Below are 17,521 nucleotides of genomic sequence, written 5' to 3'. Positions count from 1 at the left end.
AGCTGGGTGATCCTAAATACTGTGAGGCTTGCTCACACAGCACAAGCAGACTAGAAACACCTGGGAGTGGGACGGTGGGATGAGTGTTGGGGGAGGAGGGGGGTGGTGGCAGGCTGTCAAGAGACTCTCCAGGCAGCCCACAGTCAGTCCCTGCACTGATCCTACTGCCCCAGGGGCAGCAGTACTATTAAAAAGATTTTTTCTGTTGTCTTACTTGCATGTAGAACATAGAACAATATAGCACAGTACAGGCCCTTCGCCCCTCAATGTTGTGCCAACCCATATATTCCTTACTTTTAAAAATTACTAAACCCTCCCTATTATCTTTTTTAAACAAAACATTTACCATTCTCCAATCTCTGGCTCTCCCCTGCGGCCAAAGAGGATTCAAAGATCACAGCCATCTCTTCTCTCACTTTCCTCAGCAGCCTGGGATATAATCGCATCCAGCCCCAGCGATTTATTAATTTTAATTTTTTTTTTTTAAAAGATCCAACACTTCCACTTCCTTAATCTCCACACTGTCCAGCACATTTGCCTGTTCAATTTTGACTTCACCATGATCAAAGTCCTTTTCTCTTGTGAATACTGAGGCAAAATACTCATTTACGACCTCCCCAACCTCCTCTGTGTCCAGGCAAATGTTGCCTCCTTTATTCTTTAGCGGCTCCACCTTCATTCTCGTCATCCTTCTGTTCTTCACAAACGATAGAACACCTTGGGGTTCTCCTTAAAGCTATGTGCCAAGGCCTTCTCATGCCCCCTTCAAGCTCTCCCAAGTCTTTTCTAAAGTTCCTTCTTGGCTACATTTCTCATGAGCCCCTCCTGTTTCCTGCTTCTTATCTCTAATGTATGCTTCCTTCTTCCTCTTGATCAGTTGCCTGACCCATTTCATCAGTCACAGCTCCCTATACCTACCATATTTTTCTTGACACAGTGGGACAAACCCATCTTGAACCCTACACAAGTGGTCCCTAAACTTCCTCCACATTACTTCTGTGCTTTCACCCTTAAACACATTTCCAATGTACACTCACTAGTTCCTGCCTCATCCCTTCATAATTAGCCATTCCCCAGTTAAGTACTTTCCTACTTTGACTGTTTTTATCCTTTTCCATAGCTATATTGAAGCTAAGGAAGTTGTGGTCACTCTCACCAAATTGCTCCCCCACCAAGAGGCCCGCCACTTGACCAGGTTCATTCCCCAGAACCAGATCCAGTATGGCCTCTCCTCTCGTTGGCCGGTCCACATAGTGTGTCAGGAACCCTTCTTGGACACACCTTACCTCTTGCAGTCATGAGGTGCCAGTCAACATTAAGGAAGTTGAAATCACCCATAACTACAACCCTGTATTTCCCATACCATTCCAAAAGCTGCCTGCTTATCAGCTCCTCATTGTCCAGAGGGCTATTTGGAGGCCTATAGACTACTCCCAGCACAGTGATAGCTCCCTTCCTATTTCTGACTTCCATCCACACCAACTCAGTGGACACTCCCTCTGCAGTGTCCTCCCTTTCTGGAGCCGTGATACCATCCCTGACCAGAAATGTTACTCTCTCCACACCACTATCCCTCCACCCCCCACCAACAACCAATTTTCTACCTGCTATCTTATTCTTTTTAAAATGCCTAAACCCCAGTATCTGCATCAGCCAATCTTGCCTTTCCTCCAGCTAAGTTTCAGTAACGGCCACAACATCATAGTTCTGTGTACTGATCCCCTTTATTCCCAATACTCTTAGCGTTGACACATTTCAGTCTTTCTACTGGCTACCTTTATGTTTTAAATGCTTGCCTATAAAGACACTAAAGAAAATACAGTAAACAAACTGTACCAGAATGTCAGATCACCCCTGTTACATCGATGGTGATCTGGCACTTTACTACCTCTGATGTCAGTAAAAAAAAACTAGAATGAACCCCCCCACCACTTCAGTGTCCGTGCCTTTTACACGGAAGGTGTCGAATAATAAAGCCAAAAATTACCTGGAATGAAGTGGCTGCGTAAAAGGGCCAAAAGTTTGTTCATTCTGAACTGCAGCATTTCTGTCATTGCAATGTCAAGGCAACTTCAAAAATCAAAGTGAGTGAATGTTCCCTTAAACTAAACAAGATCAAGTCAAGAGGTCTTATTAGCAACATTTTTTAAAAAAATCAGCCACAGGTTTGCATGACAAGAGGGAGAAAATGCAAGTGTTTTTTGGGAGCTGCATGTGACCCAACTTGCCTGTCATATCTTTCTGCAAATTTGATTTAGCAAGATAAAAGGAACAGCAATCTGCTGACAATTGGATGCAGTTCAAACATGGTGCAAGTTAAAGATCACATTTCTTGTATATTTACTAAGCTAATGGTTAGCTGTTGAAATGCAGAGACTGTGGCGACCAACACTTTTGGTGTTCAGGCGATCCGGCTCTAATTATAACGTGCGCATGGTCGGAGCAGCCTACACCAAGATGGCACCGGGTATCTTCCCCTTTCCCTCAAGGAAAGGGCCTGCACGCATGAAGTATAAATAGCTGCCAGTCAGCGACGCAATTTATAGTTCCGAGCAGCAGGAACAGGCAGCGCCTTTAAAATGCTCAGTAAGCAAACAAGAAAGCAGCGACCTTTGGAATGAACCTATTGACCGCCAGTCTCATTATTCACTCCGTAGCGCAAACGTTACATTGGTAACTACAACGGTCCAAAAGGTATTTTGGTTCAGTTAAGCAGAGGCATAGTTCCAGCTCAGACAAATAACATCAGACTCCACGAAGTACTTCCATGTGGTGAGCTCTTTGGACCAAGAAACATTGCCCGGATAGATTACTTTGTCCATGCCCCACCAGAGAAGGCAAATATGCAGCGTTGAAAGCACGGCTGCTCAGAACATCCAGACTCTCTAAACAGCCAGGCACGAAAACAGTCTGGGTGACAAGACCCCAGCAAATGTATACAAGCCCTGTTTCATGTTCAAACAGGCATTCCTTGAGCAACTGCCCGATGACATCAAGCTGATGCTAGCAGATGCAGACTTCAGCGAACCCCAGAAGGTAGTAGCCAGAGCAGACATCCTCTGGAAAACCAAGAGGGAGAATGAAGCTGCTGTCAGCCAGCTATCCAGAACAAGGACCCCGCAGCCATCCAAGCCCAGTGAGACACAGGTGCGCCAGCAACCCCAATGGAAAACAGAGGACACAGAGGACCCATGGTGTTTCTACCATGAGAGATAGGGTTCAGAAGCCCACTGCTGCTGACCACCCTGCACTTTTCAGGGAAATGCCAGGGCTGGCTGCCGCCGATTGCTTCAGATAGCCTGCTGCACGTGTGGGACAAAAGGTCCGGACGCTATTTCCTCATGGACACGGGGGCAGAAATCAGCATAATCCCACCCACCTCAGGACTGATGTTCTGACAACCCTCACAGTGGACGCAATCATACATGGCAATCAGCAGAGCATTGGATCAACACGTGGATGGACACTGGAAGCCCTTGGACTTGTTTAGTTTACATTTAAGATCACCCAAGTTGAAATAAAGTGCTTTTGACAGAGAGCTGCTAGCAATCTAACCGGCAATCTGGCACTTCAGACACTTTCTGGAAGGCAGACTGCTTACAGCTTTCACCAACCACAAGCCCCTAACCTTTGTGTTCACCAAGGTATCAGAACCCTGGTCAGCCCAGCAGCAGTGGCACCTTTTGTATATATCAGAGTTCACAATGTTGATCCAGCACGCCGCCGGTAAAGACAACGTTGTGGCAGACGCTCTATTCAGGCCAACCATCCAAGCATTAGCACAGGGGATCAACTACTTTGAGCCAGCAGAGGCGCAACAAGGCCACACACAGCTACAGGACCACAGTCTCAGGCCCGCAGCTGCAGGATGTACCCTTGGGTCCAGGTGAGTAAATGCTCCTTTGTAATACAGCCATGGGATTCCCGCCCCATTGTCCTGGAAGCATAGAGATTGCGTGTATTCAATTTTGTGCACATCCTAGCACACCCCTCCATCCGAACCACAGGCAATATGATATTCAGTTGGTTCGTGTGGCACGGCATCAAAAAACAAGTCAGCGACTGGGCGAGGACATGCACCAGTGTCAGACAGCCAATGTTCAGAGGCACACGAAAGCCCCCCACCCCTGCAGCAGTTCGAACCCCCTGCAGCAGTTCGAACCCCCTGCAGCAGTTCGAACCCCCTGCAGCAGTTCGAACCCCCTGCAGCAGTTCGAACCCCCTGCAGCAGTTCGAACCCCCTGCAGCAGTTCGAACCCCCTGCAGCAGTTCGAACCCCCTGCAGCAGTTCGAACCCCCTGCAGCAGTTCGAACCCCCTGCAGCAGTTCGAACCCCCTGCCGCAGTTCGAACCCCCTGCCGCAGTTCGAACCCCCTGCCGCAGTTCGAACCCCCTGCCGCAGTTCGAACCCCCTGCCGCAGTTCGAACCCCCTGCCGCAGTTCGAACCCCCTGCCGCAGTTCGAACCCCCTGCCGCAGTTCGAACCCCCTGCCGCAGTTCGAACCCCCTGCCGCAGTTCGAACCCCCTGCCGCAGTTCTAACCCCCTGCCGCAGTTCGAACCCCCTGCCGCAGTTCGAACCCCCTGCCGCAGTTCGAACCCCCTGCCGCAGTTCGAACCCCCTGCCGCAGTTCGAACCCCCTGCCGCAGTTCGAACCCCCTGCAGCAGTTCGAACCCCCTGCCGCAGTTCGAACCCCCTGCCGCAGTTCGAACCCCCTGCCGCAGTTCGAACCCCCTGCCGCAGTTCGAACCCCCTGCCGCAGTTCGAACCCCCTGCCGCAGTTCGAACCCCCTGCCGCAGTTCGAACCCCCTGCCGCAGTTCGAACCCCCTGCCGCAGTTCGAACCCCCTGCCGCAGTTCGAACCCCCTGCCGCAGTTCGAACCCCCTGCCGCAGTTCGAACCCCCTGCCGCAGTTCGAACCCCCTGCCGCAGTTCGAACCCCCTGCCGCAGTTCGAACCCCCTGCAGCAGTTCGAACCCCCTGCAGCAGTTCGAACCCCCTGCAGCAGTTCGAACCCCCTGCAGCAGTTCGAACCCCCTGCAGCAGTTCGAACCCCCTGCAGCAGTTCGAACCCCCTGCAGCAGTTCGAACCCCCTGCAGCAGTTTAAACCCACAGCCTACAGATTCAACCACACCCACATCAGCATTGTAGATCACAGGGAGCAAGGTACCATGGTGGACCATTTCAGCAGATGGCCAGAGGCAGTTCCCCTCACAGACACTACCACCAAATCCTGCTCCAGGGGCCTAGTCACAACTTGGGTAGCACTTTTCATCATCCCAGCCCACATCACATCAGACAGAGGGGCCCAGCTCACATCAAGCCTGTGGGCCACCATAGGCAGCTTGTTAGGTTTCCAGCTTCATCACACCACAATCAAACGGGCAGGTAGAGCCCTTCCATAGACACTTGAAATCAGTACTTATGGCCAGGCTGAAAGGCCCAAATTGAGTTGAACCCTGGGTCCTACTCAGGATCCACACAATGCCCAAAGAAGACCTGCAAGTTTCTTCAGCTGAATTGGTCTACAGAACCTCCCCAGCAGTTCCTATCTGCCCCGAGGGAGCAAGAAGCAGATACCAGTGGCCCCGAGTAAGCTCTGCAAAAGGCTGGGTAGTCTGGCTCCCATCCCAACATTGAAAAACTCCAACCTCCATTCCCAGACAATTAAAGGACTGTGAGTATGTCTTTGTTAGGATGGGCACACACTGGCCACTGCTGCAGAAGCCATACGAAGGACTGTTTAGAGAGGTAAAAAACAATGGGTCTAGGTTTGTGTTGTACGTGGGGGAGGGGGGAGGGGGAAAGAGGGGATGCTCACGATTGACCGATTGAAGCTGATGTATGTGGACTTGGAAAGGCTGGTCGAAATGCAAGCATGCAAGCGTAGAGGCAGGATGCCCAAACAGAAAGAAAGTGCAGATTTTGGGTTGTTGGGGGGGCGTGAGATTGCCAATTATTGGGATGAGAGTGGGGGGGTGGGGGGGGGGTGTTGTTTGGTGTTCAGGCAAACTGGCTCCGATTGTAATGCTCGCATGATCGGAGAAGCCTTCACCAAGATGGCTCCAGGCATCTTCCCCTCATCTTCAAGGAAAGGGTCCACATGCACTAAGTATGAATAGCTGCCAGTCAGCGACACAATTGCGATTCCCAATGGCGGGAACAGTGCGTGTCTTTAAAACACTCAGTGAGTGACCAATAAAGCACCGAGTCTTGGAACAAACCTATTTCATTCGATGCTGAGAAGGCCTTCGATAGAGTAGAATGGCCTTATTTATTTACAGTTCTTGAAAATTTTAATTTTAATCCGATATTTATATCTTGGATTAAACTTCTTTATAATTCCCCAGTTGCCTCGGTTTTTACTAATACCCAAAGATCGCCATATTTTCGATTATTTCGGGGCACCAGGCAAGGGTGCCCCCTTAGCCCTTTATTATTTAACTTAGCTTTAGAACCTTTGGCAATTGCTATCAGAGAAACACCCAATATTACTGGTATTATTCGTTGCAGGGATATTCATAAAGTATCACTATATGCAGATGATTTATTGCTATATATTTCCAATCCTGAAAATTCTATTCCTGCAGTTTTATCTTTATTAGCCCAATTTAGTAATTTTTCGGGATATAAACTGAACTTAAATAAAAGTGAATTATTCCCTTTTAATGGATGGGTTCCTATTTATGATAGTTTGCCTTTTAACATAGCTAGAGACTATTTTATATATTTAGGGATTAAGATTACTAAAAAACAAAGATTTGTTTAGGACTAATTTTTTCCCTCTATTGTACCTGATCGGTAGTTTACTTACCAATTGGTCACCATTATCCCTATCCATGATAGGCCGAATTAATGCTATTAAGATGATGATCTTACCTAAATTTTTATATATATTCCAAGCTATACCTATTTTTGTTCCTAAATCTTTTTTTGATAAGGTCGATTCTAAATTGTCTTCATATATCTGGCAAAACAAGAATCCTAGATTGGGAAAAAAATATTTACAGAAATCTAAACTGGAGGAAGGATTGGCATTACCCAACTTTAGAATTTATTATTGGGCAATTAATATTAGTCACTTAAGGTATTGGTTGAATTATTCAGAATTATCTCTAAATCCCCATTGGTAAATTTAGAAATTAAACTGGTACAAAATTTCTCAATTAGTTCTATTTTGGGAGCTGCTCTCCCTTTTACTCTTATTAAACTATATAAACTAATTGATAATCCAATGGCTAAACATACACTACGTATATGGTTTCAATTCCGGAGATTTTTTGGCCTAAGTCATTTTATCTTGGAAACCCCTATTGTACTAAATTTCTTTTTTCATCCCTCTCTAATTGATCAAGCTTATTTACTCTGGAAAGTTAAAGGTATAACATGCTTTTCGGATTTATTCTTGGATAACTCTTTCATGTCATTTGAACAATTATCCATGAAATATGATTTACCTAGATCTCATTTCTTTCGATATTTGCAGATTAGGAGTTTCTTAGTTTCGACTTTACCCTCTTTTCCCAATCGGGAGACTACGACTGTTTTAGAGGATATACTATATTCAAAATTCCCTCCAAAAGGTGTGATATCTAAATTATATAATATAATTACAAAAATAAATTCTGGGACTTTTGGAAAGTTTAAAAATGATTGGGAAAGAGAACTCAACCTTCATATTTCCAATGAAAATTGGAATAAAATTCTGCGACTGGTAAACTCTTCTTCTCTATGTGCAAAACATTCACTGATACAGTTTAAAGTTGTTCATAGAGCTCATATGTCTAAAGATAAACTCCATCGCTTTTATTTTCATATCAATCCTATATGTGATAAATGTCAATTGGAAATAGCTTCCCTTACACATATGTTTTGGTCCTGTCCCTCTTTACAGAATTATCGGAAGGAAATTTTTTCCATTATATCTACTGTTTTGAATATTGATTTACAACCACATCCCATTACTGCAATTTTTGGATTACCTATGATAGATTTGACTTATTTATCTCTTCCTGCGGATCGTATGATTGCTTTTCTTACACTAATGGCTAGAAGATCTATACTATTGAATTGGAAAGAGGTTAATCTTCCCACTGTTTTCCAATGGTTTACCCAAACTATACTATGTTTAAATTTAGAGAAAATTAGAAACTCTGTCTATGAATCCCCTTCTAAGTTTGAGTTAACCTGGCGACCATTTATTCAATATTTTCATTTGTGGTGAGTTGATCTGGCTCTGTTTTCTTTTTATGATTATGTATGATAATTGGGCTGTTAGATGAGATCGGAGTGATCGGCGTGGTTTAGCTATATCGGTAGGTTTTTTTTTAAGTTTTTAATTCAGATTTGTTTTTTCTTCCTTTTTGGGGTTTTTTTTTCTCTCTTTTTTTATATATTTTTATTAATTATATCATTTTTTTTAAAGATAGTTCATACTCTAAACTGATCTAAAAAAATTTTTTATGATATATTTTTATTCTGCAATATTATTGTTTAATATCTCTGTATTAATTCGTTATTTACTATGTATTTTCATATCTCTTTGAACTGTATGTGTTTATAAATTATAATAATAATAAAAAGATTGGCAAAGGAAAGGTCTTGGAACAAACCTGTCGACTGCTGGTCCTGTTATTCGCACCGCAGCGCGAAAGCTACAAGACTACATTTATTCAAAATGGTAAAGTGATTCTTACACAGTGACCTTCTATGTCAGTTTCTATTCCTACCATTAACAGTCATCTGAATATAAAACTTTTCCACACCCCCAACATTACCTTTGAGAAAAGATAGGGACAAAGAAATCATGGAAGGAAATAAAAGGGATAAAAATAAAAGAGATGGAGTATAAAATCAGTCTATTTGCAGATGACATCATAGTATACTTAACAGAACAAGAATTGTCAATAATAGAATTACATAAGAAATTAAAGGAATATGGAGAAATATCGGGGTACAAGATCAATGCAAGTAAAAGTGAAGCGATGCCAATGAATAATGGGGATTTCACAGAGTTTAAGAAAGAATCACCATTTAAATGGCAAACACAAGCAATCCAATACCTTGGTATTAGATTAGATAATAATTTAGGCCACCTATACAAATTAAATTATCAGCCATTAATGAAGAAATTACAAGATGACTTAGAACATTGGAAAGATTTACCATTAACACTGATAGGAAGGGTAAATTGCATTAAAATGACTATCTTCCCAAGGATACAATACCTATTTCAATCGTTACCAATTCACCTAACAGAGAAATTCTTCAAGGAGCTAAAAATAATAAGGAAATTCTTATAGAAAGGGGGGAAACCGAGGATACCACTAGATAAATTAACAGAATGGTACAAACAAGGTGGTTTGCAGCTACCAAACTTTAAGAATTATTATAGAGCAGCACAATTAAGATATCTATCAGATTTTTATCAAACAAGGGAAAAACCAGATTGGACCAGGTTAGAGATAGATAAAATAGGGGAGAAAGTACCAGAACATGTACTTTATAAGTGGGATGAAAAACTGGTGCAACATAGAAGTTCATTTGGAAGAAGATTCACGTAGAAAGGAAAAAAACAAATTACCAACTACCAAAATTATTATTGACGCAAAATCAACTAATCCCTTTCACAATAGATAACCTTTCCTTAAAAGAATGGGAGAGAAAAGGGATTAAAAGAATAGAAAATTGTTTTTTGGGAAATAATTTATTATCTTTTGAACAAATGAAGTATAAATATGGTGTAACTCATGGTACAATCTTTGCATATCACCAACTGAAAAGCTACTTAAAGGACAAATTGGGAAGCAGGCTGAGGTTACCAGAAGGAAGCAACTTTGAATATGTGATTACAGACACAATGATAATTAAAAGATTTATAACAAACATGTACATCAAGCTGCAAGAGAAAGAGAACAATGAAATAAGCTGTAAACCCAAACAAAAGTGGGAACAAGATCTAAACATAAAGATAAAAAATGAAAAATGGAAAAAGCTATGATCCAGAACTATGAGAAATACAATAAACATGAGGTTACGCATGATACAATATAATTGGTTACACAGGCTATATATCATGCCCCAAAAGTTAAATAAATGGGATCCAACAGTATCAGATAGATGTTTTCGCTGTAAGAAAGAAATGGGAACAGTACATGCAATTTGGGCATGTGAGAAAGTGGAAAAGTTTTGGGAAGATCTAAACCAGGTATTAAATAAAATCACAAAAAGCAACATACCAAAAAATCCAGAGATCTTTCTTCTAAGTAATATAAGAAATAAAGAATTAGGCCTCAAATTGGATGAAGCACAAAAAAGATTTTTTATGATAGCCTTAGCTGTAGCAAAATAATGTATAATGTCAATCTGGAAATCAGAAGAGAGCGTGAGAGTACAGCAATGGTACATAGAAATGAATAAATGCATTCCATTGGAAAAAAAATAACATAATTTAAAAAATAAAGTCACATTATTCGAACAAATTTGGGAACCGTACATGGAACACAACAGAGAGGGCCTACCGCGGACCTCCACCCAGTAAAATGATAGAATGAGAAGACGACGAAATTAACTGACCCAGTGTGTAAAAGTAGTGACACAATTTTCCTGTTTATTTTCATTGTGTGATGACATTGTTTAATGTAACCAGCGTTTTGAGATTATCATTTTGTCTTGTTTATTTTTATGTCCTGCAAGCCATCTAATAATATTCCCAAAACGGATTCATATATTCACAGAACACTGCATCCCAGGTGGCTGTCATTTGGCCCAATGGCCCTCTACTAGCTGCCAAAGAGAATTACCACAATATTCAAAATGTTGTCCATGACCAGTCTTTTACAGGAGTAAAGTATTTTGTTTCCACAGTGAACCAAAATAACTTCTGTCGCCAGTATTATTAACAACACCCAATTCCACATGATGTTGTCTTGTAACCAACTCATAAAGGGATTCTGTGGATTTAGTGGACGGTTACTCATGAAATTTTTCCCACGCACTGTACTCGTGCAGGATCATGCCAGAGTTATGATTTCAAGACATAGCTACCTGGGGCAATCTGCAACTTCTAGATTTGTAATCATGTTTCCTGGCATAATTTCCTAATGGTCATCATGATGCAACTTGCTTCAACAGTGTGGTTATGTGTACCAGTTATTTTTGAACATTAAAACACAAATATAAGTACATTTTATGGAATAAGCCTTAAACAGGATTTGGTAAAGGTGCAGATAAAAATGAGGCAAGCAATTTGAGTAAAAAAATCAATGCTTCAAGAGATTGGTGAACTCTACATGAATCATTAATAAGTAATTCTAACACAATTAACCATCTTCAAACCAAACTTCATAAGAAACATGTCAACTTAAATTTATACTTGTATACATCACATTCTACCAGAAAAGGCATCCCATCCAGATCCACAATTTTACTTTTTTTTTCCAGAACTTGTTCTTGTCCATTCCATGTGCAATTGAAACCAATTGCATTCTGCTTTATTCACGATTTTGTATGTCAAACTAAAACATCTTTGCCATGGTAATGGTTGAGTGGCTTAAATCCTGATTAGGCAGGTATGGAGTTCTAAATACATTACTGCTGAAAGAACAAAAAGCCAACCACATACCTTGCAGCAGAATTCTGAATTCTCCAGCTGATTACCAGCAAGTTGCCCTTCAGAGCTTTTACTTTTCTCTTATGAAGTTCAAAGTAATTCACATTCTTGAAGTTTCAATTAAGTTATTTTCCTGTGGTCTTTTTAGGAAGTTTTTTTTTAAAAACAAGATCCAATTTCTCATGTGTCCATCTCTGATGCAGTCACACACAAAGCATGTTGACCTTGTAGGAAATTGCTTTTTCTTTTGCAAACAGAGCACTTAGGGTTTAATTACTTCCTACTCCAACCACTTTACTTTGGATATTTTAAAGTTCATTTTAAAAAATAAACCAAGAGGGAGGTAAAGTTATTTATAATTTGGGCATTATCCAAGCAAGATTATGGTACATTAAGTTTTAAATGCACTTGTGTCAAAGCAAGTAAATACTTGGAATGGGTTGGTGACTTGATTTGATGGCAAACCTGTAGAATGGAGGAACCAAGGTAAAGAGAAGGGATAGAAAAACAGCAAAGGATAAAAATGCTGAAGACAACAGATTCAATACCTGGGGGGAAATCAGGGAATAATCAACAGCGCCGTCCGAGTTTGAGTTTTATTTGCAGTGCAGATAAAAACTGGGCAGCTGCATCAAATAAGCTCTTCACAATTTTGTTGAAAAGATGTTTATCTTCATGTTAAGTTTCTTCCAAACACAGGTAATCTATGAAGGAGAAAACAATGTTTTTTTCTTAATTTAAGAGTTTCCTAAACCAGACTGCCATGAATTTAAACATGGACACAACTAAAATGCAGTACATTTCTATGGAAAATTTAACCAAAAATTTTCCCATTCTATGCCTCAAATCCTGAACAAAAGTCTGGATCATGGTTTTCGTGACTTCCCTGTCCTCTAACATTTGCAGCACTCCGTATTATACTGTCCAATTGCGCTGGTGGGACAGCACCAGGGGCATCACAGTAGCAGTCTCTTGGGCATTCCAAGGGCATGGGAGTCCTGAACTTCTGCTCAGGAGTCTACAAAGTCCCACACCATCAGGGTATATATGGGCAAAGAAAACATTTACTAATTGACCAACTAATGATGAATTAGTAACCTGATCATGGATGTCATTTGGAAACAGTAATGAATGCAAGATATAGGATGTGTTCTGGACATTCATCAACAAGAATGACAGATTTCAGAAGGACATCCATCAACAGTCAAAGTTGGCTGAAAGGATGGACATCAAACAAACACAACAAACTTTAATGGTCTCTTCCTCATTTGACAACCGACAAGTTAAAGTTGTCATCAACAGATCAATGACTGGCAAATGGGATTCGTAGAGATGGACATGTGCTCGACCAGATTCTGTGCTGTACAACAATGACTTTAATGATGATATACAACAAAATTATCAGGCAATAGACAGCCAAGCAATCAAACATCGATCAAATCAAATTTCTGCGGCACCTGCCCCTTCTGGTCACAAATGACATTGGACAAATAACGAGAGATGGTGGGTCCTATAGCATCATACCCACACGAGTCGTGGAGACCAGTGTACAAGTGTCAAAGATGAAGATGAATTAATGCTACAGGTGGCACACCACAGCTTTCTCCCAATAGCCCACCATAAGTCCATCTTTTGTCAATGTGAAAGTCGGGCAGCATGGAATCAGCACCTGCTCACTACATTTACACCAATCATCCATCTGTAATAATCCCTTCATTTCCTACCACACATTCTTCTCTCCCAGCTGAAAACATCTTATTGTTATGATACGTACACTAGGAACAATTTACAGTGGCCTCTGGGCAAACCAGTGGCACACAAGGCAAAACCACACCACCATACAAAGAACACACAAACTCAGCAGCTCTGACAACACTGGAGGTCAGGATCGAATGCAGCCATGAACCAGGAATACCAGCTGAGCATTCTGGATTGAACAAAGGTTATGGGATATCCTGGCTGGAATGTTGGGCGTATGTAGTTTAACTATGCCAGAGTTGAGCTCTTCCAGAATAGATACAGTACTGGTATCTGCAACATTGTAAAAAAAAAAAAAAATTCCATGGGCAAAACATATCCACAAGACAAATCCAATCCAGCACACAGCATCCAATTGAACTACTCTGAACCTGTTGGAAGGTGAAGCTGAGAATGATTAGAAAAAAATAGTATATCTTTTGAAAATTGATTTGGGTTCCACCACCTCCACTTGATTCCAATCCCAATTATAACTTCATGTCACTTATACAGAAAGAGCAATCTACATCTGTACACATCAAAGCCTTGGGCAACACTCAGGGGTTAGAAAGTGGCAAAGCCTAAATCCAGGTAAATATCTTTCTCCAACTGGAGTCCTATCAACTAAAGCTTAAAAAGTGGATCTCATTGCCTTTCATTAACTCACTACGTCTAATGGATCAGCCGTAAAAACAATATAGTCATAAGGGTTACATTTATGACGGTGCCAGAACAACAATCTTGCTCAATGTCAACAAGACCAAAGAGCTTATTTTGGGAATTGACGAAGGGGATAACAAGGACCATCCACCAGTCTTTATTGTCAGGACAACAATGTGGAGCTTCAAATTCCTGGGTTCACATAAAGAAGGACCTCCCCTGAAGCCAACCATAAGAAATTCAGCACCTGCTGTCCATTATAGGATATTCTATAGGTGAGTCAACAGGAAAGTCCATTCTATTTACACTTTTTAAATTCGAACAGGGAAATAAAACAAAAAAATCATTACTGAAAAATTATAGATTTGCTCCATTTATTGAGGACACCAAAGTCTCACTGAACATCAACATGATATTGACTACAAATCTATTTTAATTATGCTGATACTGTACATTTTATGTTTTTCAGAATGTCAGTGTTGCAGCCAATCATAGATTACCAGAGATGATAATGGGGAGCCAATTTCAGGAATGGTCAAGATCATGGTACAAATTAATTTTGCAAAATCATTTTGAGAGCAATGACGTTGCTGGAAACCAAGAGCAGAGCAGGTAAGGGGAGCAAATTTGAGGTCCTAATTTTTTTTATTGTTTAACATTCTTTTATCTGGTCAATTATCATGATGAAGGTCGAATTAAACTTGTTTATCTGAATTTATATTTCAAGGCTATCATATTGTGATTTGAATTCTCATTTTTGAATGGTTAGCTCAGGCTGCTAGATTACTCGTCCAGTAATATAATCACTGTCCTCTGGAATAAACAATGGATAGATCACCTTGAGCAGAACCAGATTTTACTCTTAACATGCACCGATAAAAAGCAAACCTGCCTGATGTGGCCAAAGATAGAATTAAGGTGAAAAAGGAAATGTCTAAATATACATTGGAACATTGTTCAATTGGCAGTGGGATTAAATGCCATCAACAAAGCCAAATGTGAAAGTTATTGTTGGATTTTTTTTTAAAATGCAAACCATTTTCACTGTAAAAAGTTCAAAAAGGATAAAAGGATCTTATAATTATAGTAGATCCAACAAGAAAAAAATTGCATCAAAAAACAAACCAGCAGATATGAAAATTGGAATGTATTTTCATGAATCTTTCAATTCAGCTAAAGAGCTCAATTCTTGGCTGTCCAGCTCAAGTGAAAAGATTTCAGTGCACAACCGATGTCAAAAATGTGACAAATTTCAATTCAAGAAAGTAATAAATATTCGGCAGTCATGTTGCTTGTGGGAAAAAAAAACAAATGCTGGGAGAATTCAGCAGGTCTCACAGTATCCATAGGAGGTAAAGATATATTACCAACATTTCAGGCCTGAGCCCTTCAAGGTATGAGAAAAACAGGCAGAACCTGAATAAAAGAATTGCCAGGAGGAGGAACACAGACCCAACTGACAAAAGGTGATAATTGGATATGGAGGAGAAAGGAAAGTTGAGAATTGATTTTTGGGCCGATGGGGGGGGTTGGCTGTGTGAATGCAGAACTGGTGTAAAGGAGACAGAGGTAGGAGAGGGAAAGATGGAGTGGGAGGTGACAGGACAGGCAAATGGAAACTGAAGGGTGCCCAGACAGAATGAGGTGTTGTTCGTCCAATTTGTGGTGTTCTGTCTGGTGGTTCATGAGACCATAGACAGACATATTGGCAAGGGAATGGGGTGAGGAATTGAAATGTGTGACTACTGGGAGATCCTTGCTAGCAGTGGACAGAACCAAGCTCATCAAAGAGATCTCCTAGTCTGCAACTCCAATGTGGAGACCACCATAATAGGAGCACTGGATGCACTAAATGACCCTTGCAGATTCACAAACATTGCTTCACTTGAAAGGACTGTTTTGGGCTCCAAATGGTGGTGAGGGATGTGTGGGCACAAGTGGAGCACCTCCTGTAGCACAAGGGTAGGTGCTAAGGGGACAAATGGTGGGAAGGGGACGAGAAAGTCATAGAGGAAACTGACCATAGGCGTTTCTAAGGTATGGCAGCTAGGGCACGTGCCCTGGCTGCCACAGTCCTTGCCTTGCCTTCCCATTATCTGTCCCTCACCCACAGATATGCCATCCCACTTGAGTGCCCTGGAGCACTGCTCTAGCACCTCACCAGACCGCTCTGAGCTGGCATCTCATCAGGTTACTTCTGGACTGTTCCAGTACCTCGCAGTAGCGGCTCAATGAGGGATCAATGGGCAAAATGACCATCTTTCTTGACCATAATGCAGCTGGAAACTCTCCGGCAGTGCCAGGGAAACACAGAATGGTTCCAGCTGCGTTATGGACTATAATAAGGAAGAAACCATTCTGCCCATTAAACCACTGCTGAGGTGAGATGCCCAAGCGACCCCAAAGATGCCTGATGTGATGCCAGAGCGGTGCGGTGTGGTGCTGATCCGAGACATTGAGTCAACTGACCCAAAGTTATCAGGAGCAAGGTGCAGGTGCTCCTGCAAAGGCTGCAGCTTCCAGCAGGTAATAAACACAAGGCTTGGGTTGCTTCAATGTGGGCTGGAGCATCCCACATCTTGCCAACTGTGAATAATAAACCTCAACCATGGTGTGGCATGGTGCGCAATCAAGGATTCTGTTAATGGAGGGGTGGGGGGAGTGAGAGGAGAGGGGCCTTTCCCTTACTAAAGCTCAACCTAATGTCTTGGATGGGAGTTAATCCACTGGTTCACTTCTAATGAATTACAACACAATGTGTGAAATTTACAAGGATATGTCAGGCAGCATGGTTAGGTGTAGCGGTTAGTGTCAGCCCAAATGAGCGTGAAAATTGCCTCACTATCAACTTTGTGCATTTTTTTTTAAAACTAGGGGTGCGGCGCAATTTCAGTGCTTGCCATAGGCACTGTTTTACCTGGATCTGCCACTGGAGCAGTCTCTGTGGAAGGTAGAGGGAAGGAGCAGGGAAGACTCATCTAGTGATGGGATCACATAATAGGTGCCAGAAGAGGTGGAGGATGATATATTGATAGGTGAGAACAAGAGGAATCCTCTCATGATATATGAACTAGCAGTGTTGAAATAATCACTAGCACCATCTGCTGTCCATTAGAGCAAACCACACCAAATTCTTCACTTGATATTCAAAATGAGTTTTAATTATTAAGTTTGCAACAAATGCAAAGAGCAGGGAATAACAAGTACTGGCAACTTCATTAAAAGAAAAAAAAACAGGTGCAAAAGGCCTTGCAATATATATCAAGGGAGAGATTGTTGCAATATGCTCATTTTAGTCAGTCTGGTGTTAGTCACCTTTGGATTTGGAATATTGAATAAAAAGGTGCAAGTTCTCCAAGAGATTCAGCCAATAAACAAAATTTCTATGCCTTGGAAACAGTCTGTGGAACAGCCCAATTGGAGTCTGAATGAGAAAAGGGAGAGCCAGAATGAGAAAAAGGAAATGGATGCTCAAATAAATTTTAGTTTATTTTAAAATACAAATATAAA

The 17,521-nt window shown here is 41.6% G+C and overlaps 1 protein-coding gene across 1 annotated transcript in view; it reads right to left on the bottom strand.

Annotated features, from left to right (window-relative positions):
• Positions 1–12,308, bottom strand: part of LOC138750907 (KN motif and ankyrin repeat domain-containing protein 1-like) — a 206,804-nt gene extending 194,496 nt beyond the window's left edge. The window contains exon 1 of the mRNA XM_069913036.1: positions 12,163–12,308. The gene's annotated coding sequence lies outside the window, so the exon portion shown is untranslated. The remainder of the gene's footprint in view (positions 1–12,162) is intronic.
• Between the last annotated feature and the right edge of the window lie 5,213 nt (positions 12,309–17,521).

The sequence above is a fragment of the Narcine bancroftii genome, unplaced genomic scaffold (assembly GCF_036971445.1).
Source record: "Narcine bancroftii isolate sNarBan1 unplaced genomic scaffold, sNarBan1.hap1 Scaffold_302, whole genome shotgun sequence".
Classification (NCBI taxonomy): Eukaryota; Metazoa; Chordata; class Chondrichthyes; order Torpediniformes; family Narcinidae; genus Narcine; species Narcine bancroftii.
The sequence above is the reverse complement of the archived record's forward strand: the minus strand, read 5'-3'. Positions and strand labels throughout refer to the sequence as shown.